This window comes from Sodiomyces alcalophilus (genome assembly GCF_042370955.1).
Source record: "Sodiomyces alcalophilus JCM 7366 unplaced genomic scaffold ACRALscaffold_6, whole genome shotgun sequence".
NCBI classification, from domain to species: Eukaryota; Fungi; Ascomycota; class Sordariomycetes; order Glomerellales; family Plectosphaerellaceae; genus Sodiomyces; species Sodiomyces alcalophilus.
The window spans coordinates 3,906,489-3,912,227 of NW_027263537.1; the positions used below are offsets into that span (position 1 = coordinate 3,906,489).

General features: G+C 37.8%; 1 non-coding gene across 1 annotated transcript; it reads right to left on the bottom strand.

The window, feature by feature from the left end:
* Positions 1-777: 777 nt before the first annotated feature.
* ACRALDRAFT_t218 lies at positions 778-852 on the bottom strand. The gene has a single exon. It is a non-coding gene; the product is annotated as a tRNA-OTHER (tRNA).
* Positions 853-5,739: the final 4,887 nt, after the last annotated feature.

Consider the following 5,739-nt stretch of genomic DNA (forward strand, 5'->3'; position numbering starts at 1 on the left):
ACTTATTATTTATTTATTTATTTATTATTCTTACTCCGCTATCCTTCTTCTACCTAGGTAGTCTAGGAGCGAGAATTCTGACTATACGGTCCTTCTCTAATACCTATAAGGGGGAAAACCATAGTATAAGACTTAGGGAACTAGTATAAGATTTAGATAAAAACCCCTATACTCTCTTCTTTTAAGGATTAGTGCCTTATACGGGTGCCGTAGCGGCCCCGATACTAACTTATCTACTAATACAAAACTCGCGGCTTCTATACTAGGTAGCCTATAACATTTTGCCCGTAGCGGCTTTAAAGCCGATTATATGCTCGATTAACGGCGCGCGCGTGGCTATCCCTTTTTATTTTATATACCCCGTATACCCTAGGGCTAGCCCCTACGGGCCTACTATAGGCGGCTTATATATACGCTTCCTAGGGTTTAAAGCTCCCAAGCTTCCCTTACTCTTTTTATAGCTATAGGTAGGGCTAATATAGGCTACGTGCCTACGTCTAACGGTTATATAATAGTATAAGAGGCTGCCTCCGTATCATAGAAGAGACGCCGCGTATTTTACTTACGCGCTTAGGGACAGCGCGATACGGTCTTCTTATTTCCACGGCAAGGCGACTAACTCCCCTATAGCACCTATTATCGACTAGCAAAGCCGGGTAGAAGGTGGGTCTAACGGGCCCCCTATTTAACCCTTATCTACGTGCTAAGGCAGATAAGGGCCCGTAAGAATAGGTTCCGAGTAGCGTAAAAAAGGAAAAGGAGTTCCTTTTTTATATACGCCTCTAGCCAGATTCGAACCGACCTAGTCACCTTAACTATATACCAGGTATACTACTACTATACTATAGAGGCTATTACTTATTATAAAGCTTAAATCTCTACCTTCTTTACCTCCTCTTCGAGGGAGGTACTAAATATCTCTTTAATATATAGCCGGCTTAATAGACTATAATAGCTTATATACTACTATAAATAAGTATTTTCGAAGCTATCGGGTAGAAAAAAAGCCGTTTATTTAGGTAGGCGGGTAAAGAGATTAATAAACGGGTCAGTACCAGCTTCTATAGCAGGAGGTAGTCCTATAGTATATCGCCGTTCCTCTTCTTCGGCCTCCTTTATATACTTATTAATATATACCTCTATTATCTCTTTTTAGCTAGGAGGTAGGCGGGAATATAGGCTGGTAGGCGTAGAGATAGGCTAATTAGCGCGAATAGTAGAGTCCACGGGAGGCCTCTTCGGAACCGGTGCTATAGGACTAGTAAAGGCAGAGGAGCTAGCGCGAGAGCTCTACAGCGGAATAGCAGGAGCGGTAGGAATAGTAGGCGCGGCGGAAATAATAGAGTCCACGGGAGGACTCTTTTCTACTATGGGAATGGTAGGGGTCTTCTTATCCATAAAGTCTATAAGAGTACTTTAAACTAAAGGAATAGCAGGAGGGGCAGTGGTAGTAGTAGGTTCCTTTATCACGGAGTCCACGGGAGGACTCTTCGGAACCGGTACTATAAACTCGGTAAAGGCAGGGGAGCTAGTATAGGAGCTCGGCGCCGGAATAATAGGATTAACGGAACTAATACGCCAGTTCTTCTAAAGCGCGGAGCTATTATAGCTTTTCCGGATTATAAAGCTAACAGGGCTCTTCCTTTCCGGTATATACGCCAACGGTGGCTATCCTAACTATAGGAATAGCACCTAATTAAACGAATAGGAATATACCGGGCGGGACTCTCTTGCTAAGCGGGACTCTTCTATAGAGTCGTACTTCTACCGCGGCGGCGGCCTTTCCGACTACTACTTCGGCTACCCGGAACTAAGGGCTACTAATATATAATAACGTTACCGTTAGTGTAATTAGACGAACAGAATATAAATAGTAAAGGGTCTTCCAATTATAAAGCGTATAGCTCCTATAAGGCTCCTTTATATACCTTTAGCGTGACTCTCGCGACGACCTTAAAATAAAAGGTTAACCCGATTAAGAGGAATAGGAACTTATCCTACGCGCGACGCTAACCCTAACTACCAGTATTTATCCTCCTCCTTCTACGATATCGTCGTGATATCTTCCTCTTTATATTCGATTATTAATATACAGGCAGTCTCTGCGTCGGAATAAGTTATAGCTATTACTAATAAGCAGGCAGCCTCTACTATTCCGAATCCGTAGTACTTAGGACTACTAAACCGGATCTATAGGACTATTAATATATAGGCAGTCTCTGCATTAGGATAGGCTATAGCTATTACTAATAAACAGACAGCCTCTACTCTTTCAAAGCATTATCGGGGTCGCTCTTCCGGAGACTCGGGCTCCGGGATATTATTTTTAGTGTTTTTATATATAGTATTTTTATTCTTTTTATTATTATATCGTAACCGGAATTAAAACTCAAACTCAAAACAGAATCGTCTTCTTTTAGACCTCTTATTCTAGTGCCTACGTAACGCGATATTCTTCTAGGCCTTATCCTAAGCCCTTTACCCGTTATTAAAGGACTAACCAGAACCGTATCGTATCTAGACGCTAAAGACTCGAAGACTTAAAAGCTTAAAACCGAAGACTTAAAGGCTTAAAATAGAATAGACAAAACCGTGACCGTATTGTATTAACGCGTTAACGGGCCGTTCGTTGGGGCAGACTGGAACTACTCTTATACATAGGAATCCTATACCGAATATATCCGCCTCCGAGCACTAATTAAAGAAAGGCGAAGCCGTTAGTATACAGAACGGCTCCGCGTAGGGCAAAACAAATAACTAACTAATAGGCTAGCCGAAAGGAAGGGTTAGGCTCGTCACGGGTCCGTATCTAGAGCTAAGGGTCCCGAGGAGACGGTCGTCGGGCCTCTAGAAGGGTCGGTAGTAGTCTGATCAGGGAACGAATAGCTAGATAGGCAGGCAGGCCTACGGTCGGCTCTTCTAGATCGTCTAGATATCTGACAAAGGAAGGATAATGCAAATTGTGATTATATTATATAATAGGTAACGATTATAAAGGATTAGACGAAAAAGCTAGCTAGATATAGTGGGTCTATTCTAAAGAATAGCCGGAATAAGACTAGATCCCTAGGACCACGTACAGAGTCACGTGATATCCATAACGTCTAGACCCGGAACACGGGTCTGCCCCCTCTATATTATTTTCTTCTTTGGTTTAGATAGACTTAAAAGGTTATTTCGAGACCTGTTATTATTATATAGTTTTTTCTAGAAGCTAATAAGGCTCTAGGTTAGAAGACTGTTCTGCTTAGAGAGACATATTACTGGTATTAGGGTCTGGAGAAGAGTGATTTTCAAGTATATATACGTCTCTCAACCAACCGATTCTTCTTAAGACTAGGTTATATATGGTATAGTTATAATCGTTGAAATCGATAAGGGCGCCACGAATAGCTCTGCCATCTAGTTTCTGCTAATTCGGGTCGTTGTTTTTATCGCAGGCTATAGAGCTCTAGACCCGGATATAATTTATATTCGGTTTTCTCTTTTTAACCATCTCGAAAAGGGTCATAGAATCTATAGCTGAATTTAGGGTCCTGTTATATATATATACTGCTGAATATACAGCGTCTCCCTAGAGGTATCTAGGTAGCCCTGAGTAGAAAAGTAGGTTATAGACCTTTCCTATTATAGTTCTTATAGCTTATTAGACTAAGCCTTAGGTCTTATAGGTATATAGTGGTTTTAAATTATATTTTACGCCTTAAAAGAGACGCTTAAAGGAGACGTTTATAAATTCCTTTCTACCGTCTATATCTATTTCGTTTATGTTTATATCGTAGTTATTATTTTCCACTAGTATTTTCCACTCTTTTATAGCTAGAACGACGGTTACTTCTGATTTATTAGGCAGTAATTTAGCCTAAAGGAACCGGGTGAAACGGTCTATAATCAGCAGGATCCAGCGCTTCTTATCATATATTATTAGTTCTATTAGGCTGCAGAGGTCTATATATACCTTTTCGAGGTCGGAGAAGTCTTTGTATTTATTTACTAAATCTTTATTAGCTAGTATAACAAGATTTCTCCCCTCCCCCTACGGGGGAGGAGAGAAGATCTCGCCCTTCGGGCGCGGCTACGATTTTTAGCTAGCTCCCTATACCTTAATTCTAAGTGGGCTCCTAATACGATAGATTATTAAGCGACCGTATAACCGTAATTAGTTATTCCTATAATTAAGTAGATTATTTCTAATGTATAAAGAGTATTTTTAGCGTATGAAAATAAAGGTTATATATTAATAATTAAGCCTGTCCTTTAATATTAAAGCTAAGTAATAGTCTTTTTTAATAAATTAGGCTACGAGTAGTAGGCTGTACGCGCGGAAGAGAGGAATATCAAGCAAAAGCTATTAAATTCGTAGATCCGTAGGATTACTGCTTATTACGCAAACGCGTAGGTTATGTGTAAAGAACTGACTTCTGGGATTTCTTCCTGGATCCGGGGCTAGCAAAAGACCCTAAAAGATTAGGTGGCGACTATTACGTTAACAGCCTACGCGGCGGTTATCACGCCACGTTATTTGCTTAAGTAATAACCAAGATATCGTATTTACGATACCTAGTATATTTATATAATTATTACTTATTATAAGTATAATATCAACACCCCCCCGTAAGCTAACTCTTATATAATAAGTGTAGCTTAGTTAGATTATAGTTATAATTATATTATGTTATAGCGTAGTAATCCTAGTCTATCTAAGACTAGAATACATAGAGGAAAAATTTAAAAAAACCTCTTCTTTTTAATTCAAGGGAAAATTCAAAAACCCTTATTATTATTATAGTATATTATTTAAAGGAAAGTTTAGAAAAACCTTTAATATCTAGGAAAACCCGAAGGTAAAAAACCTAGTTATTCCCTTTATAAAGAACTAAGAATATTAAGTATTAAAACCTAGTATTTTAATTCTTTAATAATATTATTATAAGGCGGTAAATCATACTCAGGCAACGTATCGTCCTTATAACCTAGGTTTATATAACCGCAAAGAGTATTATAAGTCTCTTTTACTAAACCTTTAGTCATTATATCAGCTATATTAAATTTCGTATTTATATATACGATCTTTATTTTATTATTTTATAGCTATTACCTATAGTAGTGATACTGCCTGTCGATATGCTTTACCTGTTTATAAAATTCAGGGTTTTCGGCGAGCTTCTTTGCACTCTCACTATCTATTAAGATAGTAGGAATTTCAAGGGTTTTATTATTATTATTATTATTATTATTATTATTATTATTATTGCCTTTTGTATTAGAATGTAGACCTAGATTCTATAGTATATCTTTATATAGATTATAAAGATAGATTCCTTCTTTAGAAGCTTCTATAAGGGCTATATATTCGGCCTCTGTTATTAATAAAGTAACGACTTTTTGTTTAGTTAAGGTCTAACTAACGGGGTTATTTACTCCTACGTAGTAAATATATCCTAAAGTCAAGGTTCTATCCTCGATTATATCTGAAAAGCTGGTATTAGAATAACTATAAATACTAAGGTCTTCTTTATTATAGTTATATAAAAGACCGATATTAGGATATGTATTTATATAAGCCTAGATTCGATTTAACGTAGTAAAGTGATCTTGCGAGGGATTACTTATATAGCGAGAACACTAGTTAACTGCGTAAGTTATATCTGGTCTTAAATATAAGGCTAGATATAATAAAGCCCCGATTTCCTGTTAGTATTTATTTATATTATTAGTTAATGCTTGTTCAGGATTTGG